Below are 27,773 nucleotides of genomic sequence, written 5' to 3'. Positions count from 1 at the left end.
AAATTCCATTTTACCCCCATGTTGGGAACCAATGTACTATGTAGTTAAACAAGCACTCTTTATCAATTTTTAGCTCCTTTAAAAGATCACAATGCGAAACAGCTACACGTTTCGGTAACCAATGCCCTCTCCTTTCCTACTTCTCTGTTCTGATTAGTTTTTTGTTATCACTTTCGAAGCAACAGCACGAGGCAGAACAATTACCTCATAAGCAAATTTTCTTACTTTGGTCATGGCCAGAAAATACACTGCTCACTGGGGCTACTGATTCAGCGCTGCGCGGAAGCTGCGTTGTGGATGGAAAACGCCAACATGGCGCACGGTCGGTGTGCTCAGCCGAATGTGAGAGTGTGAAAGGCGCGACTCCGCCATCTTGGGCAGCCGTCTGATGACGTCACGAGCCAGGCGTTGCGCGTAGGGACGGGCTAATACGCGATTTTCCGATATCAGTGATTTCTGCGAATGATACTTTTCGGTTACTGCGATCCTTAACTGCGATCAATCGCAGTTAACGAATTCACAACTTGTATCTCTCCGCTATTTCTGCGATTTTGCTACTCCTGCGATTTACGCAATTTCTGCGACTTACGTGATTTCCGTGACTTTTGTGATTTCTGCGCTTTACACGATTTCTGCGATTTATCACCGTACATGTTACACACTCCTTACGAGCAAATAAGAAATGAACTGTGTCAATGCAACCGAAAAATACCTTCTTCCTGTATATGCGATTATTCATGAGGGCCTAATGTAACGTTTCAGTAACCATGCAGACAAAAAGTTAATTGAAGAGGTGTTTTCTAATATTTCCAACGATTCTTCCTCAGTTGTTACATGATATACGGAAGATATGCTTACCAGCCGGCCGCTGTGACCGAGCGGGTTCTAGGCGCTTCAGTCCGGAACTGCGCGGCTGCTACGGTGGCAGGTTCGAATCCTGCCTCGGGCATGGATGTGTGTCATGTCCTTAGGTTAGTTAGGTTTAAATAGTTCTAAGTTCTAGGGGACCGATGACCTCAGATGTTGAGTCCCATAGCGCTCAGAGCCATTTGAACCATATGCTTGCCCACACACAAAATTCTGTCTCGTCAAAACAGTCTGTACTATAACAGTCAGTATTCAGTACGTTTTACTTACGCTCTTCCTTTAAGTTTACTTTAATATTAATGGAATTAGTGTGATGTTGAGCATCACAACACACATAGCACACAGTACCACAGGTGTTCACACACCACGTTGTTACGTTCACAAGTATCTGAACCACATCATCAGTCACTCGATGTACCGATAATTCAAAATACCAGTGAAAGCAGAACTGGAAAAGTTGCCACAGCGTCTTTATACCGCCTTCGTCAGAAGTAAGTTTAGTTTCTAAATTTCTAAATAAACGTAGGGGCATCGTTCAGGCAAGGTGTGGAATCACCCCCACCCCCCCCCCCTCCCCACCCACTCCACTCCACTGCTTACGCTTCCAGCAGTATTAGCAGTTGTATAATGTGAATCACATTGCTAGTAATTAGTAGTAGAATAAAAGTTTAATAAGTCTCGTAATTTTGCAGACACAGTTCCCATTTCGACTACTGACTGGTATATGTACACATTCACACCTAGCAGATAATAGCAAAGATTCAAAACGACCAGCCAAGAATTCGCAGCGTAGAAGAGCCTTAGCTGATAGCATGTGAAAAATGAGTATTGGTACAGAGTCTCATTGAAATCATTATGTGATTTGAAAGGGATGATAAATGAAAGTGAAGTACACTGTGAATGTGAACTACACTGTGAGTGAATTATGAAAATTACATTTTGACCTTTCATGCCATCCTCCGAAATTTTCTACCGTGTATTTAGCGATAAAGACTCGGTAGATACTGATCCGTCCAACCCTCCCGCCAGGCAATGTCGGTCATGATGACTGACAGACGTGTAGCGTAGTGTAAGGTGTAGGTTAGGTTGGAAGGTTGCGTGTTTCAAGGTCGATGATGGGGAAGTGAAAACATTGGAAAGCGCGGATCTTACATTACAAGTTGAAATTTGGAGTACTACTCATGCAATATTTTAAAATACAGACAGAAGTTTAACTGCGTATTGTAGTGTCGGAAAAAAATCCATCTCCATCTACATCTACATGATTACTTTGCAATTCACATTTAAGTGCTTGGCAGAGGGTTCATCGAACCACAGCGCGCGGGAAAAACGAACAGCTAAACATTTCTGTTCGAGCTCTGATTTCTCTTATTTTATTTTCATGATCATTCCTACCTATGTAGGTTCAGCTCAACGAAATATTTTCGCATTCGTAAGATAAAGTTGGTGACTGAAATTTCGTCAATAGATCTCGCCACGACGAAAAACGTCTTTGCTTTAATGACTTCCATCCCAACACGCGTATCATATCTGCCACACTCTCTCCCCTATTACTTGATAATACAAAACGAGCTGCCCTTTTTTGCACCCTTTCGATGTCCTCCGTCAATCCCACCTAGTAAAGGTGTGAATACAGTTGTCAAACATTTGGTAAAATTTATAGAGTAGACACCAGATTGCATTTTTAGTAGTTTATGTACGGTGTGTGTGTGTGTAATACGCTTAAAAATACTCATCAGAGCCTTATCCATTACTGTTTTTGAAGTTACCCTTTACTTTCAGCTTTTATATTGAACAGTGTGTTAAAATATGTCACGAAAATTTCACGTTACACTATAGGTCTGTCTATTAGTAGAATCTGTATTCGTTCTCCACATTTCTCTGCTGCACTAATTCTCAACCGAGTATGAAATTTTTTTCAGAGCAAATTAGCTTCTTGGTTCATTTCTTCCACAAAAAGCATATTATACATCCATACATGGCCATCCATACCGTTCTTAGAACGAAGTACGGACGTAGGACAACAGATGGGATACGGTATCTAATGTTAACTACGCTTTTTGGTTGCTACTTGCGACTTCTAGTTGCGACTCGTCACGGAAATCCAAGTTAAGAGGTCCCCGGGAAGAAGTACGAAATCAACACCGACTCAAAGGAAGGCCTCGGCGCCTGTTGGTGACGTCACGTCAGCTAGGCACGGCGAACGCCACGTCTGTTGCAGGCAGAAACGCCTGGGCGTGCTTATCTTATTTTTGGACAAAATGTTTGGTATTGTTTTGGATTCTGCAGTTTTATTTAGACGAAAGATTTTCTTACTATCGTAAAGCTACAAATGAAGATCCTAGTTCTGTATTACTGAATACTGTCGAAACAAGCGTAGATCAATATGAGAAGATGCTTTGCCCCATCGCAAGCTTCGGAAATTTTACATTCAAGTAACTATATTTACTTGATCCATTTTGTTATCGAAACTTACCCCAACCCCCTTACAATGAACTCGTTTCCTTTATTTATTTATTTTCGTTTGACACCGTCACTGGAAATGTGAACTAATTTACATGTGTAAATGTCCAACTGTTGCCAGTCATTAGATTACAGTCGTTTTCAACGAAAGGAATTCTAAACAGGAAACAAAATAGCTTCATAAATCGAAAATACTGCTGAGCTTAAACTTTTTTAAACCTGCACATTACAAAAGATAAATATTCCCCTCTTGTAACTGATAGGAGAAACTTTATAAGATGAAAAAAATTTATTTGACAAAACAAGTATCTCTCTTTTGCCTCTTCTTCTGTCGCCCACCCCATCCCCCAACGTGTACAATCACAAGATATTTCATTAACATTCAGCGCTCCTCTCCCCATAGTCAACCAAGATACCTAAAGAGCAGCACCAATATGTTCACAGTTTCTTGTAAAAGCAACCCAGTACAAACGTAACTTCCTCAGATTTACAAATAAGGTAAAGAAGCACGAATTCTGTTGCTGCTGGACCATGAAGTTGTTTTTGTATGTCAACCCTTAAAACAGGCGGAAATTTAAGTTCAGGAGTTTACTATTTGTTAAGAAGTGTAATGAATTGCACAAGTAACAGAACAATGTGTGTTGGTCAACTACCGCCAGTAGTTTCACATTTTCCTGTGTCAGAGACACCACCATTATGAGTACGCCTGCAACAGACCTGGCGTTCGCCGTGCCTAGCTGACGTGAGGTCACCAACAAGCGCAGAGGCCATCCTTTGAGTCGGTGTTGACGAAATTCAGTATCTCTGTAGAAAGCAAATTTTCGTATAAAACTGATTTTCGGGGTTTAAACTTGCATGCAAAAACTGAACTCGATAGTCAGAAAAAAAGGCTCCAAAATTGTCATTCAGTAATCGGACCTACATTTTTCTTCACCACCAGTAAGAAGACATTTAATTTTAACTAACGCTTTAAGTATTTTGTCGGAGAAAGATAAAGGTACTGAAGTTCTTCCTCTGAAAGGTCCCCTTCTTGCTAGAATACTTGTGATGACTGACTATTGAAAAATCCTTATCTTCTTCGTCTACTTCTTGCTCCATCCCACTGACATCACCCTCCCTCTACTGACTCAAATTTTAATCGAACTTAGGGTGCGTAAAATTGTCACATTCTTGCGAACATATTTTGTATTGAACTGACGAAAGCAGGTGCGTAGTTGACGAAGCGCGGCCTAGGAGACCCCGTCACATGTCAACAATAATCAAATAAGACGGTAACGCAACTGACAATAATAATTTGTTGTGTCGACGATTAACAAAAGGTAAGGTAGTGTATGAAACCATTCCGCCATAATTGACCTGCGCGAGCGAATTCCGTGGCGGCGCTGCCGTGGCTGTGGCCCCCCTGGGCGGCTCACAAGATGGCGGAGCGGCTGCCCACCACTGCCGCCTTATCTGCCTGCCGCTGCTCGTTCTCCACGGCAACGGCGCACCTAACGGGACGGCACGGCGGCTGCCAGCGACACGCGACAGCCCCTGAGCGCGCTCGCAGCCAGCTCTCCCTGCATTCAAGTGTGCCCAGCTGCTACAAACTGAAGGTACTCCCTAACCTGGAGCAGGCTACAACAGGAGTACCGTGTTTCCACCGGTCCACACAGAGCCCTCGACGTCACCTCAGAAGGACAGACTTCGTGCTTCAGAAGGATCTTGGGATAAACTTCCTTTTAATCGACACCCAAACCTCCAGATGTAAGACACTCACAAGGGAACCTCCCCATCGCACCCCCCCCCCCCCCCCCTCAGATTTAGTTGTAAATTGGCACAGTGGATAGGCCTTAAAAAACTGAACACAGATCAATCGAGAAAACAGGAAGAAGTTGTGTGGAACTATGAAAAAAATAAGCAAAACATACAAACTGAGTAGTCCACGGGTAAGACATGCAACATTAATGAGAATGTAAGCATAGCAATGCCGTGGTCCCGTGGTCAGCGTCAGCAGCTGCGGAGCAAGAGGTCTTTGGTTCAAGCCTTCCCCCGAGTGAAATGTTTTCTTTCTTTATTTTCGCAAAGTTATGATCTGTCCGTTCGTTCATTGACGTCTATGTTCACTGTAATAAGTTTAGTGTCTGTGTTTTGCGACCGCACCGCAAAACCGTGCGATTAGTAGACGAAAGGACGTGCCTCTCCAACGGGAACCGAAAACATTTGATCGCAAGGTCACAGGTCAACCGATTCCTCCACAGGAAAAGACGTCTGATACATTCTATACGACACTGGTGACGGCATGTGCGTCACATGACAGGAAAATGTTGTCGACCCACGTAACTTGTACACTTGACGAATGGGTAAAAAGATTCTTCTACCTTGCCCGATTTAGGTTTTCTTGTGGATGTGGTAATCACTCCCAAAAAAACTAATGAAAGCATAAGAGCTTGTCACATAAACTGCAACAAATGAATGCAACACTTTCACAGTCGCACAGTTTTCCCTGTGCTCTGTCAAAACATATGCTTTTAACGTTTTTTCCGTGTGTAGACCGTCAAATCCTGCATACGTCCAAGCACATCTGAACATGTCCTGGAATTTTGGAGAGCGAAGTTGATTATATGTGAGTGCCTGAACTTTGATAATTGTGTGAAAATAAAAAAATTAAACTTTTCACTCGAGGGAAGACTTGAACCAAGGACCTCTCGTACTGCAGCTGTGCACGCTTAACACGGGACCACGGCGCTCCTGAGCTCACACTATCCTCGATGTTGCCTATCTTCTGCATGGACTACTCAGTTTGTGTATTTTGCTTATTTTTTTCATAGTTCCACACAACTTCTTCCTGTTTTCTCGATTGATCTGTGTTCAGTTTTTCAAGGCCTATCCACTGTGCCAACTTATAACTAAATCCGAGGGGGGTGCGATGGGGAGGTTCCCTTGTCAGATTGGTACCGAACGTTCTGTGTCGATAGATTATCAACCAAAACAACGATTTCGTTCGTGCTGTATGTTGTCCAGTAGAACATGTGTAAATGGTAATGACACCAGAACTACGCAGTATAGCAAATCGGCATCTGTTTAGTGTCATCGTCAAGATGTCTGCTAGGTGAGTTGATAGAGCGTCAGTACGTTGTACCGAGTTCGATACCGATTCATGGCAATTTTATTTAACAGCTTAAGCGTAAAATTCCTATATTTGAGAACATTTTTCTGTCATGTAAAAGAACGTTTCGCAGTTTGCAGCAGTAAGAATTTCACGCGTAAGCTGTTTAAAAAAAAAAAAATGCTGTCAGCGGGTTTCGAATTCAGTACCTTTAGTACAACGATCTGACCCTCTACCAACTCTTTTTTGTTAATAATCTGATTTGGTTCGTAGCACTTGTTCGGGGCGGACGTCCCATGACATCCCTTCAAGTTGATGGTTGATCCATTCACTGTTGTTTCTTTTTACAAAGAGTATCCGACCCTCCGACCGAACACATTAAGCTACCGCGCAATTTCCAACTCTATCTTGACATTCACACCTCACAGATACTCCTTTCTGGTGGTCCAGAGTTTTTCCGGTACTTTCAGTTACCCTTTAGACATCTTCCACTCGTCGACAGGACACAGCACGACTAAACTGGCGTTTTTGTCGACACTCCATTGACATACAACGTTTGGTGCCGCTCTGAATGTCTGACGTTTGAGTGTCAGCTTAACTTCCGTGTGTAACATATCTTCAAACGTCTGATTACGTTACGTATGGGATAACGCGTGAAATACAGGGCTATTACTAATGATAGAAGCGATTTCATAAATTCACTGTAGCTCCATTCATTGACATATGATCACGACACACTACAGATACGTAGAAAAACTCATAAAGTTTTGTTCGGCTGAAGCCGCACTTCAGGTTTCTGCCGCCAGAGCGCTCGAGAGCGCAGTGAGACAAAATGGCGACAGGAGCCGAGAAAGCGTATCTCGTGCTTGAAATGCACTCACATCAGTCAGTCATAACAGTGCAACGACACTTCAGGACGAAGTTCAACAAAGATCCAGCAACTGCCAACTCCATTCGGCGGTGGCATGCGCAGTTTAAAGCTTCTGGATGCCTCTGTAAGGGGAAATCAACGGGTCGGCCTGCAGTGAGCGAAGAAACGGTTGAACGCGTGCGGGCAAGTTTCACGCGTAGCCCGCGGAAGTCGACGAATAAATATGCAGGGAGCTAAACGTACCACAGCCGACGGTTTGGAAAATCTTACGGAAAAGGCTAAAGCAGAAGCCTTACCGTTTACAGTTGCTACAATCCCTGACACCCGATGACAAAGTCAAACGCTTTGAATTTTCGGCGCGGTTGCAACAGCTCGTGGAAGAGGATGCGTTAAGTGCGAAACTTGTTTTCAGTGATGAAGCAACATTTTTTTCTTAATGGTGAAGTGAACAGACACAATGTGCGAATCTGGGCGGTAGAGAATCCTCACGCATTCGTGCAGCAAATTCGCAATTCGCCAAAAGTTAACGTGTTTTGTGCAATCTCACAGTTTAAAGTTTACGGCCCCTTTTTCTTCTGCGAAAAAAACGTTACAGGACACGTGTATCTGTACGTGCTGGAAAATTGGCTCACGCCACAACTGGAGACCGACAGCGGCGACTTCATCTTTCAACAGGATGGTGCTCCACCGCACTTCCATCACGAGGTTCGGCATTTCTTAAACAGGAGATTGGAAAACCGATGGATCGGTCGTGGTGGAGATCACGATCAGCAATTCATGTCATGGCCTCCACGCTCTCCCGACTTAACCCCATGCGATTTCTTTCTGTGGGGTTATGTGAAAGATTCAGTGTTTAAGCCTCCTCTACCAAGAAACGTGCCAGAACTGCGAGCTCGCATCAACGATGCATTCGAACTCATTGATGGTGGCATGCTGCGCCGAGTGTGGGAGGAACTTGATTATCGGCTTGATGTCTGCCGAATCACTAAAGTGTCACATATCGAACATTTGTGAATGTTTAAAAAAACTATTTGAGTTTTTGTATCTGTGTGCAAAGCATTGTGAAAATATCTCAAATAATAAAGTTATTGTAGAGCTGTGAAATCGCTTCAATCATTTGTAATAACCCTGTATATGACATTAGAGAAGTAAGCGAGAAAAAGTTTTGGGAAGGTTTGAAATTATGCTTGAACTTTGTTATGAATCGCCAGCTGCTCTCATTATCAAATGCTGGACGAATATACTGTTGGTAATTTGCACTCCATTTTAAGCAAAAGCTAATTTTTCACGGATCCCAATGATCATGACGTCACATCTCCTGGCATACGACTCGCGCGGAATGGCCGAGCGGTTTGCGGCGTTCTGTCACGGATTGCACGGCCCCTGCTGCGGGAGGTTCGAGTCCTCCCTCGGCCGTGTGTGTGTGTGTGTGTGTTGTTCTTAGCATATGTTAGTCTAAATAGCGTGTAAGTCTAGGGACCAATGACCTCAGCAGTTTCGCTGCTTAGGAACTGACACACATTTGGATATCTGATACAATTTTGCAGGTGCATTCAGTGGTATACGTGGCTGCAAAAGTGTGCTGCCAGTAGAATTAGTAGCAAAGAAGTAACGAATTACATTGAGAAGGTGATAAAAAGTCGCGGGACACCGATATCCACACATACAGATGGCGGTAGTGTCGTGTACACAAATTGTTAAAGAACGGTGCATAGGTGGGGCTGTCATTTGTATTCAAGTGAGTCATGTAAAAGGTTTGCTATGTGATTATGGCCGTACGAGGGCAACAAATAGACTGCGAACGCGCATGGGACGTCCCATTTCGGAAATCGTTAGGAAATTCAATTCTGCTAGATGCACAGTGTCAAGACTGTGGTGGAAATGCCATATTTCAAGCTTTACCTCCCACGACAGAAAACACATCGGCCTTCACATAGTGAGCGGAAGCATTCGCGTTGAGTTGTCAGTGCTAACAGACAACTCTGCGTGAAATACACTATGTGATCAAAAGTATACGGACACCTGGCTGAAAATGACAACTTCGTGGTGCCCTCCATCGGCAATGCTGGAATTCAGTATGGTGCTGGCCCACCATTAGCCTTGATGACAGCTTCCACTCTCGCAGGCATACGCTCGATCAGGTGCTGGAAGGTTTCTCGGGGAATGGCGGCCCATTCTTCACGGAGTGCTGCACTGAGGAGAGGTATCGATGTCGGTCGGTAACGCCTGACACGAAGTCGGCGTTCCAAAACAGCTCAAAGGTGTTCTGCAGGATTCAGGTCAGGACTCTGTGCAGGCCAGTCCATCACAGGGATGTTATTGTCGTGTAACCACTCCGCCATAGACCGTGCATTATGAACAGGTGCTGAATCATGTTGAAAGATGCAGTCAACATCCCCGAATTGCTGTTCGACAGTGGGAACCGAGATGATGCTTAAAACATCAATGTAGGCCTGTGCTGTGATAGTGCCACGCCAAAACAGTGCAAATCCCTCCATGAAAAACACGATCACACCGTAACACCACCGCCTCCGAATTTTACTGTTGGCACTACACACGCTGGCAGCTCACGTTCTCCGGGCATTCGCCACACCCACACCCTGCCATCGGACCGCCACATTGTGTACCGTGATTCGTCACTCCACACAACGTTTTACCACTGTTCAATGGTCCAATGTTTACGCTCCTTACACCGAGCGAGGCGTCGTTTGCCATTTACCGGCGTGATGTGTGGCTTACGAGCAGTCACTCGAGCATGAAATCCAAGTTTTCTCACGTCCCCCGCCTAACTGACACAGTACTTGCAGTGGATCCTGATCAAGTTTGGAATTCCTGTGTGACGGTCTGCATAGATGTCTCTCTATTACACATTACGACCCTCTTCAACCGTCGGCGGTCTCTGTCAGTCAACAGACGAGGTCGGCCTGTACGCTTTTGTGCTGTACGTGTCCCTTCACGTTTCCACTTCACTATCACGTCGGAAACAGTGGACACAGGGACGTTTAGGTGTGTGGAAGTCTCGCGTACAGACGTATGACACAAGTGACACCCAATCATCTGACCACGTTCGAAGTCCGTGAGTTCCGCGGAGCGCCTCATTCTGCTCTCTCACGATGTCTGATGACTACTGATGTCGCTGATATGGAGTATCTGGCAGTAGGCGGCATCGCAATGCATCTAATACACAAAATGTATGTTTTTGGTCGTGTCCGGATAGTTTTGATCACATAGCGTAACCGCACAAAACAATGCGGGGTATACGGCGAACGCATCCGTTAGTATAGAGCGGCGAAATTTGGCGTTAATGAGCTAAGGCAGCAGAAAAGTGACCATATCGGTTGGAATCCAGACAACTGGAAAACCGTGAGCTGGTCACTTGAGTGTCCGTCGGTAAGAGCTCGATGGCAGGGTTGACGTGTGGCGCCAGATCCCACGAAGCCTCGGACCCAGCTAGTCAACAAAACACGGTGCAAGCAGGCAGTGGCTCCGTAATGGGGTGGGCTTTGTTTACACGGAATGGATTGCACTCGCGGGTCCAACTGAACCGTTCGCTGCCTGGAACTGGTTAAGTTCGGCTACATGGTGACAATTTGTTTCGAAAAAACGATGGAATTTTTATGCATGACAGCGCACCAACCACCACGTCACCGGGCGACAGTTACTCTCGATTGGTTTGAAGAACATTCGAGTGAAGAAATTTATTGTGAAGTGGTTTTTCAAGTCTGATAATGTCATTCAAGTCCAACGTCAGTGGAGGCGGGAGTTTAAAAGAGAACCGCCAACCCGCCTAACAATTAAATGCATCACCCACAAGTTTGGATTGCACGAAACGATTTGTGATATTCACAAAGGAAGATCAGGAAGACAGCGCACAGCTACAAGGCCTGCTTCGTCGGCTTTCGTGTTGCAAACGTTCGTTAATTCTCCACACAAGTCTGCTACGCAATGCGCACATGAAGTGGAGGTTAGCGGTAAAGTGTAGGAAGAATTGTGAAAGCTGCAAAGTGGAAAGTATACATGCCACGGTTACTGCACGCGATTAATGGTGACGATCCTGATGGTCGAATGCAACTTTGCGAATGGTGTCAGCAAATGGTAACAGATGGCAAACAATTCGCGACGAAGGTAGTGTGGAGCGAAGAGGCACAATGTAAACTTAATGGAACCGCGAATCGGCATAACAGTGTGTAGAGGTCACCAGATAATCCGCATGTTTATGTGGATGAAGCGGTCAATCTACCAGGCGTTCTCGTGTGGTGTAGATTATCATCTAGGGGCTTAGTAGGAGCCTTATTCTTTGATGCTGCTGTCACTCGAGAAGCGTATCTGGAAATGTTAGACACGTCAGTTTTGCCAGGTATGCGTGAGCTTGATGGAGCTCATGGTCTTCCAGCAACAGGACGGGGCGCCACCACACCACCACCTAGCCGTGAGAGCTTTCCTGGATGACAGTTTTCCGTGGCATCGGATTGGACGAAGAGGGCCCATAGAGTTCCCTCCACCGTCGCCACATGTAACACCTATGCAGTTGTATTTGCGGGGAACTGTGACACATAACGCCTATCGACGTAAGCCTCGCACGCTGGAGGAACTTGGCCAGCAGATTACGGCGACAAGTGCAGCCATCTCCACTGTAACACTGGGTGACGTAGTTGCGGCGACCGCTCGTCATGTGAATCGCCGCTAACGGCGAACATTTAAAGTAACCGTGTGATAAGCTGTAGGTTTCACAACATGTGTGATCAATTATGAAATGTAAACTAAACACATAAGTAATACACTACTGTCAATTAAAATTGTTAGACCAAGAAGACATGCAGATGATAAACGGGTATTCATTGGGCAAATATATTATACTATAACTGACATGTGATTACATTTTCACGCAATTTGGTTGCATAGATCCCGAGAAATCAGTACCCCCTCTGGACGTAATAACGACCTCGATACGCCTGGGCATTGAGTCAAACAGAGCTTGGATGGCGTGTACAGGTACAGCTGCCCATGCAGCTTCAACACGACACCACACTTCATCAAGAGTAGTGATGGGCGTATTGTGACGAGCCGGTTGCTCGGCCACCATCGACCAGACGTTTTCAATTGGTGAGAGATCTGGAGAATGTGCTGGCCAGAGCAGCAGTCGAACATTTTCTGTATCCATTAAGGCCCGTACAAGACCTGCAACATGCGGTCGTACATTATCCTGCTGAAATGTAGGGTTTCGCACGGATCGAATGAAGGGTAGAGCCACGGGTCGTAACACATCTGAAATGTAACGTCCACTGTTCCAAGTGCCGTCAATGCGAACAAGAGGTGACAGAGACGTGTAACCGATGGCACCCCATACCATCACGCCGGGTGATACGCCAGTATGGCGATGACGAATACACACTTCCAATGTGCGTTCACGGCGATGTCGCCAAACACGGATGCGGCCATCCTGATGCTGTAAACAGAACCTGGATTCGTCCGAAAAAATGACGTTTCGCCATTCGTGCACCCAGGTTCGTCGTTGAGTACACCATCGCAGGCGCTCCTGTCTCTTCAAAATGGCTCTGAGCACTATGGGACTTAACAGCTGCGGTCATCAGTCCCCTAGAACTTAGAACTACTTAAACCTAACTAACCTAACGACATCACACACATCCATGCCCGAGGCAGGATTCGAACCTGCGACGGTAGCAGTCGCACGGTTCCGAACTGAGCGCCTAGAACCGCGAGACCACCGCGGCCGGCCGCTCCCGTCTGTGATGCAGCGTCAAGGGTAACCGCAGCCACGGTTTCCGAGCTGGTAGTCCGTGCTGCTGCAAACGTCGTCGAACTGTTCGTGCAGATGGTTGTTGTCTTGCAAACGTCCCCATCTGCTGACTCGGGGATCGAGACGTGGCTGCACGATCCGTTACAGCCGTGCGGATAAGATGCCTGTCATCTCGACTGCTAGTGATACGAGGCCGTCGGGATCCAGCACGGCGTTCCGTATTAACCTCCTGAACCCACCGTTTCCATATTCTGCTAACAGTCGTTGGATCTCGACCGACGCGAGCAGCAATGTCGCGATACGATAAACCGCAATGGCGATAGTCTACAATCCGACCTTTATCAAAGTCGAAAACGTGATGGTACGCATTCCTCCTCCTTACACGAGGTATCACAACAAGTTTTCACCAGGCAACGCCGGTCAATTGCTGTTTGTGTATGAGAAGTCGGTTGGAAACTTTCCTCGTGTCAGCACGTTGTAGGTGTCGCCACCGGCGCCAACCTTGTGTGAATGCTCTGAAAAGCTAATCATTTGAGAATCACAGCACCTTCTTCCTGCCGGTTAAATTTCGCATGTGTACCACGTCATCTTCGTGGTGTAGCAATTTTAATGGACAGTAGTGTAGTTTTGGTTCCTTGAAGTGTGTGTACATTTTTTTCTGGCGGACTCTGTATTTGAAATACCTAACACAATCTCCTGCTCTCTGTGGGATGCAGGGCACAGCCTACAACTTCAGTGACAGACGTGGCCGCTGCAGCTCTGAGCTGGCGGCCGGACCGAAGCAGAGCCCGGGAAGGCAGGCAGGGCCCGGGAAGGCAGGCAGGGCCCCGTAGCTGTTGTTGTCACGGCCGGTCTAACGAGCCGCCACAGCCTGCCCCGCAAGTCTCGCCGCGTACGCAGGTCCACGTCACTGCCCGAGCGTCTAGTGGGGCGCGCCTGCACGTGTAGGCAACCCGCAGTGGCGTGAACGCAGAGAGAGAGAGAGAGAGAGAGAGAGAGAGAGAGCAGCACAACACAAATGATGTAGTTAAAGTGATGGTGTGGCTTCCACGAAATAAACTAATGCTCAGCCAGCAACAATATGAAATGCGTGCCGTTTCTGACACGCAAGCTTTTTAAAGGTGAGATTTCATTGCCCTGAAAATGGTCAATCAGTCAAGTCCACCACTTTATATTCTTCGGAAAAAGCCGTGCTTTAGGAAAAAGTCAGTCAGTCCGAGAATATCCACATATTGGAAAGTGTTACGAGTGGAACGAATAGCAGTAAACACCACAGTATGGCAGACGCAAGGCTGTATCATTGGTGAGTCTTCTGTTTCTCTTCTGATTTTCTTCTCGTCGTTTGGTGAGACGTACGTGGGACGATTTGTTATCTTTCGGTTCGGAGGCTCGTGAGCTCTGTAAAGTACGACTGATGGTGGTCTGTGGCATTTCTGACGAAAAAGCACAATGCTGGTGGACGCACACCGTCCCTGGTACACTGTGGAACGTGGAACGACACACGAGACCACCCTTACGTGTGTTGCCCTAACAGCACGGATATGTGTGATGTCCTTAGGTTAGTTACGTTTAAGTAGTTTCAAGTTCTAGGGGACTGATGACTACACCGCGGATTCTAGGTAAAAACCTACTTTGTTCCTGAGTTCCTATTTGCATAAAAATGTGTGCTTATGCGTTTCATGACTATTTACACTTAATAGCGTTAATTCAATAGGACCTAAAAAAGTCTATTTCGACGTTAGTGCCTATTTTTGCCTATTTCGGCTTTAATGTCCTAAAAAGTGCCTATTTCATCATATAAGACAGTGGCTCCAAGTATTTCCACACTATACGACAGATGGAAAAAAAATATTTTCCGCCCACCGTGCAGCAAGGTGGCTAGTTGATATGCGCTCATGCTTCGTATTTGCCTAACACTTCGGTCTTTTTTTATTTTTTTTACATCGCTATCCCTGTCAATACCAAATACTCTTTATAGGTGTTTTATATTCGTATGTAAAAAATAGATCACGGATCTTTAGGTTAAAAACTATTTTTTTTCCTAAGCTCCAATTTGCATATAAGTTGGTAGTTATGCGTTTCATGACTAACTAAACTGAATACCGTTAGTTCTATAGGATGTAAAATTGCGTATTTCGACATTGACGCCTAATTTTGCATTTCGGCATCAAAATCCTAAAAAGTACCTATTTCGTTAATGTGACAGACTTCTTGTGTTTTCGAAGATTAGAAAAAGGAAGTAAACTTGGGGCTTTACGTCTCGTCGAAGGCGAAGGCCGTTAGAGAGTGTTTACAATTCCTTTGCTTGCCTTACTACCAACAGCACTCGGCACGGTTGGATGGTCACCCATCCAAGTACGCGCCGAGCGCGACGGTGCTTAACTTCGGTGAGCGAATGGGAACCGGTCAGAGATTAGAATCGAACGTGGGAGTACTAAATGTTGTATTCTAAAATATTTCGTTCATAGGATTCCGGCCAGCTGTGTATTTTCGCAAAGAAACGGTTTCATAGGCCTTAAGCTGAGCACGGATTAATAAATCACAATGTTAATCGTAGACGCCCTCTAAAGCTAAATTACTGCCCTTCGCGCATTTTCTCGCTGCTGTCTACAGGCAGTCCTATCAAACTACTCTGTTTCTTGAAAGGTATTATACGTGAATTTTCCGGTTCGAAAAATAATTTGCCAGTAGTGAGATGTTTTCATCTGAAGCACTGGTAGATTCCATTCGCTTGTTCAGAAGGGGCGGCCATCTGTCAGGTGCGATATGTGCAGCAACGAGTAAGGTACGTCCCCTACCGCTCCCATGCACCGCAGTAAAAGGAAAAAAATAACAACAGGTCATCGTTCACTTTTTCCCAGCGAAAACAAATCAGTACACTGTGTAGCGACCGACGTGTTATGTGTTACTGACGTTCCCCCAAGTGCAAAATAAATTCTAGTTTCGGTGTGAGAATACTGCGCCAAGCCGAAAACAGCCAGTTCAAAGTCTACTCATATAAGGCAGTGGCTGCAAGATTTTCCGCATCATACAACAGATGGGAAAATTATTTCATACTGTCAACACTGTGTATTTTAATTTATTTTTATTTTCTCTGCATCATTTTTATTAGAGCCTATTTTAGGTTTTATATAGCCTAAATGAACTACTGAAGGAGCCTATTTTAGGTAGCTAAAACACACTTTTTTACGACCTAAAAATCCGTGGTCTACTGGTGACCTCCCATAGTGCTCAGAGCCATTTGAACCATTTGACCGAACAACTTCGTCAGTCAGGATTGCAGCTAGCCCGGGACCATCGGGATTCGACCGCCGATCAATGGAGACGTGTCGGCTGTTCGGGTGGATCACATTTTTGCCACGCTAGGTCGCTGGTCGTCACCACAAACGCCGTCATGGAGGTGAACGGCGGCTGGAAACGTGCAGCGGGCCACGGACGCAGGCTGGTGGGAGCAGTACTGTGCTATGTGGAGACATTCTCCTGCGTATGCGTGGGACCTGTGGCAGCAATCGAAGACACGCCGGCAGCTGCGAACCACCTTCACCCCTTCACGCTCGATGTCTCCCCCGACGGCGATGTCGTGTTTGGGCAGTATAAAGGACCGTGTCTCAGACACAGCACCGTGCTACAGTGTTTTGAGCAGCGTTACAGCGAACTCACGTTGATGTCTCGACGATCGAATTCGCCTGATGTACTTCCCTACGCAACCCACCTGGGTCGCTATCGGGTGCCATCACGACGTTCGCAAATCAAGGCCCGTTATACACGCGAATAACATGACCTGTGCGTAGATGTCTAATGCCACATCTGCATCTACATCTACATCCATACTCCGCAAGCCACCTGACGGTGTGTGGCGGAGGGTACCTTGAGTACCTCTATCGCTTCTCCCTTCTATTCCAGTCCCGTATTGTTCGTGGAAAGAAGGATTGTCTGTATGCGTCTGTGTGGGCTCTAATCTCTCTGATTTTATCCTCACGGTGTCTCCGCGAGATATAAGTAGGAGGGAGCAATATACTGCTCGACTCTTCCGTGAAGGTATGTTCTCGAAACTTCAACAAAAGCCCGTACCGAGCTACTGAGCGTCTCTCCTGCAGAGTCTTCCACTGGAGTTTATCGATCATCTCCGCAACGCTTTCGCGATTACTAAATGATCCTGTAACGAAGCGCACTTCTCTCCGTTGGATCTTCTCTACCTCTTCTATCAACCCTATCTGGTACGGATCCCACACCGGTGAGCAGTATTCCAGCAGTGGGCGAACAAGTGTTTTTGGACTGCATTTCCTTAGGATTCTTCCAATGAATCTCAGTCTGGCATCTGCTTTACCGACGATCAACTTTATATGATCATTCCACTTTAAATCACTCCTAATGCGTACTCCCAGATAATTTATGGAAGTAACTGCTTCCAGTTGCTGACCTGCTATACTGTAGCTAAATGATAAGGGATCTTTCTTTCTGTGTATTCGCAGCACATTACACTTGTCTACATTGAGATTCAATTGCCATTCCCTGCACCGTGCGTCAATTCGTTGCAGAGCCTCCTGCATTTCAGTACAATTTTCAATTGTTACAACCTCTCGATACACCACAGCATCATCCGCAAAAAGCCTCAGTGAACTTCCAATGTCACCCACAAGGTCATTTGTGTATATTGTGAATAGCAACGGTCCTACGACACTCCCCTGCGGCACACCTGAAATCACTCTTACTTCGGAAGACTCCTCTCCATTGAGAATGGCATACCTTTCACGTACCTACCTCCACAACCTACCGAGGAACTCTCGGATCCCTGATACGCACCAGTGATACATTTCGTTCGAAAGACGGAGAAACAAGCTAATAAGCAGGTGGCCATAATGTTTTGACGGTGTGTGAAACCCGCTGAGGTTAGCACTGAGTTCCAGCTGCAGCTTTTCTTTTCACACACATCGGTCGACGCTTTTCCCTGGCTTAAAATCCTCGTCCGCCCATGCTCAACAGTTCGTGTTCGCTCCGGTGTCAACCAGGCACGTAACAAAACGATGAGAACATCGGCTGCTTAAAAATTAAAGGTCTGCGAGACATAAAAAATACAAAAACCGAGGAGGTGGCGGGGGCGGCGGCGTAGTTCCGCGTCCCGCCGCCGAGCGGCGCTCCCGCATCGATCAGGAGGCTGCGGCAGCGGTCGCATCTCTCCCACACCCTCCCACGTCCACTCGTTTTTTTTTTTTTTTTTTTTAAGAAAAGTCTGCCTCCGCTCAATCACGCTTAACGTGAATACGGATACAATGGCCGCACGGGTTTAAGTCCCGCACCGGATGATGCAACTTCGGCACGGGCCCCAAAGACGTCCGTATCGAACACAGCCGAGGGAGTAACGAAGCAGGCTTACACCTACTTCACAGTCCGACGTCATTCCCCTACCCCGGTTTCAATTTTGTTGATTTTTACATTACAAGTAGATCTCGCAGCAGTCGAACGCACGTGATTTTTTTTTATATGTATGGTGCATGATGTCCAGAACTCATATACCAATCTCCCAAAGCAGTTCGATGCAACTCTTCAACAATTCTCCGAGAAAATCAACTTTGAAGTTTTGCAACCGCGTTTAGTATGCTAACAAAAGATTTCCGACGTGCAGTGGCCTCTATGATAGTGTGTTCAACGTGCTGTGTGTGGCGACCTGGGACCGATTCCAGATGGAATCAAATTTTTAAACAAGCGTGTATGTTCTACGAACAATTGTGCGAACCGTAGAATACATAAAGATAAAAACACTGTAGCGCTCAAGACTGGTAATCGATGGTTCGAGTCTCATATCGATAACTATTTTTTTCTTTCAGTTCGAACATCTGAGTCAGTTAAATATAAAATTCATCAAATACATGCTCGCTGATCCATATGTAGTTGTCATTAAAAAAAACCACACGTTTTGTTATTTATAATTACATATCTCTAAAAAAACAAAAATTCGTTGCAAATAGAAATTCTTCATTACAGATTGCTAAAACGGTTGTTTAAAAACTTACAAATTAATTTTTTTATCTCTTTTATGCTTCACAGATACGCTCATGGAACACGCAGCTTTCTTCAAAAGTCTACCGCAGCTGGGAATCGAAACCACGTGGTAGACAAGCATTCCGCCACAGAATCATCTTGCTCGTTACAAAACCGACCTTACTCGAGAGTATTAAAAATTCATCGCGAATATTTGAGAGTCGCCTTGACGCGCTTTAGTTCATTGATTTCATTGATATCTGAGCTTCGCGCGCGCGCGTGTGTGTGTGTGTGTGTGTGTGTGTGTGTGTGTGTGTGTGTGTGTGTGTGTGTGTGTGTGTGTGAGGAAGGGGGAGGAAGGCAGGGAGAGAAAGAGACGGAGGGCGGGAGAGAGAGAGGGGGAGAGAGAGAGAGAGAGAGAGAGAGAGAGAGAGAGAGAGAGAGAGAGACGTGTGTTCCACATGTGCACCTACACCGCAGGACCGATTTCAACAAAACACGGTACACATATGCCTTACCGTCAGGCAACAATTCCGGTGGGTGTAAGGACCTCATAGCTACTATAGTTCACGAGATATGACGCCCTAAACAGTGAGATGCGTGAAAAACCGCCGCGTCATGAATGACGGTTAAGCTTTATTACTTCTGTTCAAATGGCTCTGAGTACTTTGAGACTTAAGATCTGAGGTCATCAGTCCCCTACAACTCAGAACTACTTAAACCTAACTAACCTAAGGACATAACACACATCCATGCCCGAGGCAGGATTCGATCCTCCGAGCGTAGCAGCAGCGCCTAGAACCGCTCGGCCACAGCCGCCGGCTTACTTCTGTTGTCGTACTAGCTCTGTTCGCAGTGAATTTCGCAGGCAGTGCCCGCACAAAACGAGGAAGGTATTTCAAAAAGTACAGACTACCACTGTACGATACGTAGCTCAATATATAATGCGTGATCAAAAGTATCCGGACACCTGGCTGAAAATGACTTTCAAGTTCGTGGTGCCTTCCATCGGCAGGGCGTGCACTATGAACAGGTGCTCGATCGTGTTGAAAGATGCAACCGCCATCCCCGAAATGCTCTTCAACAGTGGGAAGCAAGAAGGTGCTTAAAATATTAATGTAGGCCTGTGCTGTGACAGTACCACGCAAACCAACAAGGGGTGCGAGCCCCCTCCATGAAAAACACGACCACACCGTAACACAACCGCCTCCGAATTTTACTGTTGGCACTACACACGCTGGCAGCTCACGTTCTCCGGGCATTCGCCACACCCACACCCTGCCACCGGATCGCCACACTGTGTACCGTGATTCGTCACTCCACGCAAAGTTTTTCCATTGTTCAACCGTCTAATGTTTACGCTCCCTGCACCGAGCGAGGCGTCGTTTGGCATTTACCGGCGTGATGAGTGGTTTATGAGCAGCCGCTCGACTGTGAAATCCGAGTTTTCTCACCTCCCGCCTAACTGTCACAGTACTTGCAGTGGATCCTGATGCAGTTTGGAATTCCCGTGTGATTGTCTGGATAGATGTCTGCCTATTACACATTACGACCCTCTTCAACTGTCGGCGGTCTCTGTCAGTCAACAGACGAGGTCGGCCTGTACGCTTTTGTGCTGTACGTGGCCCTTCACGTTTCCACTTCACGATCATCTCGGAAACACTGGACCTAGGGATGTTTAGGAGTGTGGAAATATCGCGTACAGACGTATGACACAAGTGACATCCAATCACCTGACCACGTTCGAAGTCCATTGAGTTCCGCGTAGCCCCGATTCTGCTCTCTCACGATGTCTAATGACTACTGAGGTCGCTGATATGCAGTTTTATTAAGATTGTTTGATTCTTTTAATTGGGCCGTGCTGGACCATTTCTTTTTTACTTACTAGAGTCAAAAACAATTTATAGTTTAGGAAGAGCAGTGGGCCCGTAATACTCCCTGGAGGAACAGTAAGAATCACGTGCGTCTCATCTGATGAGTTCGCTTCAGTTACGGGCGAAAGGAGAGATGAGTGACGGAACAAATGCCATGACTGACCGATTTCTGAACCCCAGACGTTTGGATACGTCAGCTGACACTCGGCTAACTGAGCCAGCCACGAGAAGGCTCGGCGACTACCGCGGGCTACCTGAGCGAGTACTGCTATAGAAAGCGACGTTTGGAGACGAGGCGCGCCGGTGTTTGCCCCGTCACCGCCATTAAGCGGATCGTGCGGTGCACCTGCCCGGCGCCGCGTGACGTCACACGCCCAAGGTCGCCTCCACGTGAAGAGTCGCTGGCTGCGCTGAGGCGAGTTTCCCAGCGGGCCAAGGACACGGAGTCTCGCGAGAAGCGGCGAGATAAGTCGGCGCGCAATGGCGGCCGCCGTCAGCCATGTTGGCCGGCTGGCCGGCTGGCGGCGTCACGGAGGGCCCGCCTAAACCGCCCGTCCACGTGCGTTTTAAAGCACGGCGCCGAAAGAACGCACGGATGTGGCGGGAATGGAATGGCGGGCTGAGGCGACCTGTTGTTTTGTACAGTGACTGGCTCTGAGCACTATGGGACTTAACATCTATGGTCATCAGTCCCCTAGAACTTAGAACTACTTAAACCTAACTAAGCTAAGCACATCACACAACACCCAGTCATCACGAGGCAGAGAAAATCCCTGACCCCGCCGGGAATCGAACCCGGGCGCGGGAAGCGAGAACGCTACCGCACGACCACGGGCTGCGGACTGTACAGTGACTCACGAAAGTATTCGGGTACCAGTGTTATGTTTAGTCTCACTTCATTATGTACCGGCATCACATATTATAGGAGTAGTCTCGGCACAAAATGGTATAGGACTATGTAGTAAATAACAGAACAGCAATTCCTTATTTGCAAAATTAACTCAAAAAATATAAACAATAATACACAAAAAACATGCCCACTATGACAGCCACAAAAGCTTCCGAGCGGCAAGTATAACAATCACAACCTTGTTTATTTTAATACCTTGTATGCAGTCCGTTTTGCTCAATCACTCGTTCCAAGCGTTTGGGCGTGCTGTGAACGAGCTTTCGCGCATGATAACGACTTACTTGTCGCCATTCTTCCAGCATTCGTTCCTTTAAAGCTCGTTTTGATGTCACGGGCCTCTGTCGTACTTTTCGCTTCAGTTCACTCCAAAGATTTTCAATTCGGTTCAAGTCTCGATTCTGAGGAGCTAAAGTCACGGAAGATGCAGCTTCGTTCAAAATTCTACGTGGCAGGCAAGCACCCCACCACAGAATTATCTTCCCATTAGAAATCCGACCTTCCTTAAGGGGTCGACCGGTGCGGCCGAGCGGTTCTAGGCGCTTCAGTCCGGAAGCGCGCTGTTGCTACGGTCGCAGGTTCGAATCCTGCCTCGGGCATGGATGTGTGTGATGTCCTTAGGTTAGTTAGGTTTAAGTAGTTCTAAGTTCTAGGGGACTGATGACCTCAGATGTTAAGTCCCACAGTGCTCAGAGCCATTTGAACCGAACGACGGACCCATCGGACACCTTCTACTGTGCCGCTTACATGCAGTTACCGATTGTTAGTGGAGTGGTTATCGCCAAGTGTGAACGTGCATCGTTCTGCTTACAGTTCTTCCTGTGAGGGGGATAAGGAGGCAGCTATCTTGTTGATTTACAGAATATCTAATAAGAATCAGGACTGAAAAATACAGTTCTAAAAATGGCAGTATATTTACAATGTGCAGCCGATATTTTTTTAGGCGGGTACATCGAAGGTCCGTAGGGATACTTTCCCAAATATCGATATTTCGGAACTTTTAAAAGTATGAACAGTCGTAGTGTGCATTTAGTTTGCGTATCTCAGTCTCGCAGCTGCTGTAGAGGCAGGCTCGCCCCTGACATGACGGCTGTACCGCAACAGCTGTGCGTGCAGCACACAGCGCACGTCGTGTTTTTATTTTTTTTTTCCCTCCCTGTATACCTCCTTTCTGTTGTTCGGTACCTAGGGTTGGTTTTTTTTTTTTTTTTGTGTCGACACCAGAGCTATTCATTTCAGCCTAGACACCCTGTCGCACTGTAACTTCGTCGCTGCCCTATCTTAAAGCTTGCAGTGATGTGATGCGAGCGGCTAGCGCCGGCGAAGACAGCTTCTGCGGCGATTACTGCACACCTTCCGCGTTTACTGTCAGTTCTCAATCGTGTTATTTAACTATACTGAAACGACTTTCACAGTCCATAATACGTATATCGCTGAACGGCTGAAACGGTGATCCAGAGGTGTAAAAATTCTCCTTGCAGCCTGCCTGCCGTATCTCAGCCGCAACCATTTAAGCCGCTGAGCCCACCCCACCAGATTCGCGAGTGCATGCTGCGTACTGAACCACAGTGGTCGAACCAGGGCAGCTTGGGTCTCCGCAACACGGCACCGACAACAGGCTGCGCCACCCATTCGGGAACATCGAGTATGTTATGACATGTTTGTAAATTTGACCAGCAATTTCCTCACTACCTAATACTTTGAACGAGGACCACTTCCTCTCTAAAATTCGGGCAAACTTTGCATTGAAATAGGCAAAATGTATGGCTCAGTGGGTGTCAGAATCCACAGTCTCCTGGTATGGAACGTAGTTCGAAACAAGCTTGGTATGAACGAAAGGCTTCTTCTTTCGGTGGACACGTACTTTTTAGATCAACATAATACGAAAAACGACGTTAATGTGTGTAAACTGCATTTGGGGACTCTAGAGTGAATCATTTGGCCACTTAGAAACGATTCAGGGAATCCGCAATACACATCCAGAAAAAACTAACTAAAGTTGGTATAAGTGCGGTCATATTTGGTTGGAATACACTACCGTTGTGGAAACTAGACTTCCAAAAGCTTACTTTAGCTGGCGTTGCAGTATAATCGACACCTTCAGCTTCTTGCGTGCAAAGGATGGTTCAAATGGCTCTGGGCACTATGGGACTGAGGTCATCAGTCCCCTAGAACTTAGAACTACTTAAACCTAACTAACCTAAGGACATCACACACATCCATGCCCGAGGCAGGATTCGAACCTGCGACCGTAGCGATCACGCGGTTCCAGACTGAAGCGCCTAGAACCGCTCGGCCACACCGGCCGGCCTTGGGTGCAAAGGATCTCCACTTTCAGAGAGTTGGTTACAGACAACATGTATTAGAGATGACCTGACGATCGTACGAACTGTGAAAAGCCAGTACTAATCGAAAGAGGGCGAAGTTGCAGAAAAGACCGTTATTATCGAAAGAAATAAATACGCTGGAAATACGTCGAAAAGGAAAAAAAAGGCAAGTAAAATAGACGATTTTATGGTTTACAAGTACGCAAAATGAATATACAGGGTGGTCCATTGATAGTGACTGCGCCAAATATCTCACGAAATAAGCATCAAACGGAAAAACTACAAAGAACGAAACTCGTCTAGCTTGAAGGGGGAAACCAGATGGCACTATGGTTGGCCCGCTAGAGGGCGCTGCCATAGGTCAGATATCAACTGCGTTTTTTTAAAAAATAGGAATCCCAGTTTATTACGTATTCGTGTAGTACGTAAAGAAATATGAATGTTTTACTTGGACCACTTTTTTCGCTTTGTGATAGATGCGCTGTAATAGTCACAAACGTTTAAGTACGTGGTATCACGTAACATTCCGCCAGTGCGGACCGTATTTGCTTCTTGATACATTACCCGTGTTGAAATGGACCGTTTACCAATTGCGGAAAAGTTCGACATCGTGTTGATGTACGGCTATTGTGATCAAAATGCCCAACGGGCGTGTGCTATGTATGCTGCTCGGTATCCTGGACGACATCATCCAAGTGTCCGGACCGTTCGCCGGACAGTTACGTTATTTAAGGAAACAGGAAGTGTTCAGCCACGTGTGAAACGTCAACCACGACCTGCAAAAAATGATGATGCCCTAGTAGGTGTTTTAGTTGCAGTAGCAGACAAATTGCGCGACAATCGGGAATCTCCGAAAGGTCGGTGTCGAGAATGCTACATCAACATCGATTCCACCCGTACCATATTTCTATGCACCAGGAATTGCATGGCGACGACTTTGAACGTCGTGTACAGTTCTGCCACTGGGCACAAGGGAAATTACGGGACGATGACAGATTTTTTGCACACGTTCTATTTAGCGACGAAGCGTCATTCAGCAACAGCGGTAACGTAAACCGGCAAAATATGCACTATTGGGCAACGGAAAATCCACGATGGCTGCGACAAGTGGAACATCAGCGACCTTGGCGGGTTAATGTATGGTGCGACATTATGGGAGGAAGGATGATTGGCCCCCATTTTATCGATGGCAATCTAAATGGTGCAATGTATGTCGATTTCCTACGTAATGTTCTACCGATGTTACTACAAGATGTTTCACTGCATGACAGAATGGCGATGTACTTCCAACAAGATGGATGTCCGGCACATAACTCGCGTGCATTTGAAGCGGTATTGAATATCATATTTCATGACAGGTGGATTGGTCGTCGAAGCACCATACCGTGGCCCGCACGTTCACCGGATCTGACGTTCCCGGATTTCTTTCTGTGGGGAAAGTTGAAGGATATTTGCTATCGTGATCCACCGACAACGCCTGACAACATGCGTCAGCGTATTGTCAACTCATGTGCGAATATTACGGAAGGCGAACTACTCGCTGTTGAGAGGAATGTCGTTACACGTATTGCCAACTGCACTGAGGTTGACGGACATCATTTTGAGCATTTATTGCATTAATGTGGTATTTACAGGTAATCACGCTGTAACAGCATGCGTTCTCAGAAATGATAAGTTCACAAAGGTACATGTATCACATTGGAACAACCGAAATAGAATGTTCAACCGTATCTACGTTCTGTATTTTAATTTAAAAAACTTACCTGTTACCAACTGTTCGTCTAAAATTGTGAGCCACATGTTTGTGACTATTACAGCGCCATCCTTCACAAAGCGAAAAAAGTTGTCCAACTATAACATTTATATTTCCTTACGTACTACACGAATATGTAATAAGAAATGGGCGTTCCTATTTTAAAAAAAAAACAATTTATATCCGTTTGACCTATGGCAGCGCGATCTAGCGGGCCAACCATAGCGCCTTGTGGTTTTCCCCATTTAAGCTAGACGAGTTTCGTTGTTTGTAGTTTTTTCGTTTGACGCTTATTTTGTGAGATATTTGGCCCGGTCACTATCAATGGACCACCCTGTATATTTCATGGAGCCTCGTCTTTTCAGTAACTTCCGAAACCTACTGTGAATATACGACAGTGTGCTCGGGTTGGGCGCCGGCTCTGCTGATGAGACGCGGAGTCTCGGCTGGCCGACTGACACAGACACCCTGGGCAGGTCGAAAGTGGCGCACAAAGGTCTGTGGAAGGAACACGTGTGCACACGTTGCCAAGCAAGCTGCTATGAACAACATGGTAGTTGTTGTTGTTGTGGTCTTCAGTCCTGAGACTGGTTTGAAGCAGCTCTCCATGCTACTCTATCCTGTGCAAGCTTCTTCATCTCCCAATACCTACTGCAGCCTACATCCTTCTGACTCTCCTTAGTCTATTCATCTCTTGGTCTCCCTCTACGATTTTTACCCTCCATGCTGCCCTCCAATGCTAAATTTGTGATACCTTGATGCCTCAAAACACGCCCTACCAATCGATCTCTTCTTCTTGTCAAGTTGTGCCACAAACTCCTCTTCTCCCCAATCCTATTCAGTACCTCCTCATTACTTATGTGTTCTACCCATCTAATCTTCAGCATTCTTCTGTAGCACCACATTTCGAAAGCTTCTATTCTCTTCTTGTCCAAACTATTTATCGTCCATGTTTCACTTCCATACATGGCTACACTCCATACAAATACTTTCAGAAACGACTTCCTGACACTTAAATCTATACTCGATGTTAACAAATTTCTCTTCTTCAGAAACGATTTCCTTGCCATTGCCAGTCTACATTTTATATCCTCTCTACTTCGACCATCATCAGTTATTTTACTCCCCAAATAGCAAAACTCCTTTACTAGTTTAAGTGTCTCATTTCCTAATCTAATACCCTCAGCATCACCCGATTTAATTTGACTACATTCCATTATCCTCGTTTTGCTTTTGTTGATATTCATCTTATATTCTCCTTTCAAGACACTGTCCATTCCGTTCAACTGCTCTTCCAAGTCCTTTGCTGTCTCTGACAGAATTACAATGTCATCGGCGAACCTCAAAGTTTTTATTTCTTCTCCATGGATTTTAACACCTACTCCGAATTTTTCTTTTGTTTCCTTTACTGCTTGCTCAATATACAGATTGAATAACATCGGGGAGAGGCTACAACCCTGTCTCACTCCCTTCCCAACCACTGCTTCCCTTTCATGTCCCTCGACTCTTATAACTGCCATCTGGTTTCTGTACAAATTGTAAATAGCCTTTCGCTCCCTGAATTTTATACCTGCCACCTTCTGAATTTGAAAGAGAGTATTCCAGTTAACGTTGTCAAAAGCTTTCTCTAAGTCTACAAATGCTAGAAACGTAGGTTTGCCTTTTCTTAATCTTTCTTCTAAGATAAGTCATAAGGTTAGTATTGCCTCACGTGTTGCAACATTTCTACGGAATCCAAACTGATCTTCCCCGAGGTCCGCTTCTACCACTTTTTCCATTCGTCTGTAAAGAATTTGCGTTAGTATTTTGCAGCTGTGACTTATTAAACTGATAGTTCGGTAATTTTCACATCTGTCAACATCTGCTTTCTTTGGGATTGGAATTAT

The 27,773-nt window shown here is 46.0% G+C and overlaps 1 protein-coding gene across 1 annotated transcript in view; it reads right to left on the bottom strand.

Moving 5' to 3' along the window:
- Positions 1–27,773, bottom strand: part of LOC126426609 (uncharacterized) — a 445,650-nt gene that overhangs the window by 342,943 nt on the left and 74,934 nt on the right. The gene's annotated exons all lie outside the window — the stretch shown is intronic.

Source organism: Schistocerca serialis, chromosome 11 (assembly GCF_023864345.2).
Source record: "Schistocerca serialis cubense isolate TAMUIC-IGC-003099 chromosome 11, iqSchSeri2.2, whole genome shotgun sequence".
Lineage (NCBI taxonomy): Eukaryota > Metazoa > Arthropoda > Insecta > Orthoptera > Acrididae > Schistocerca > Schistocerca serialis.
The sequence above is the reverse complement of the archived record's forward strand: the minus strand, read 5'-3'. Positions and strand labels throughout refer to the sequence as shown.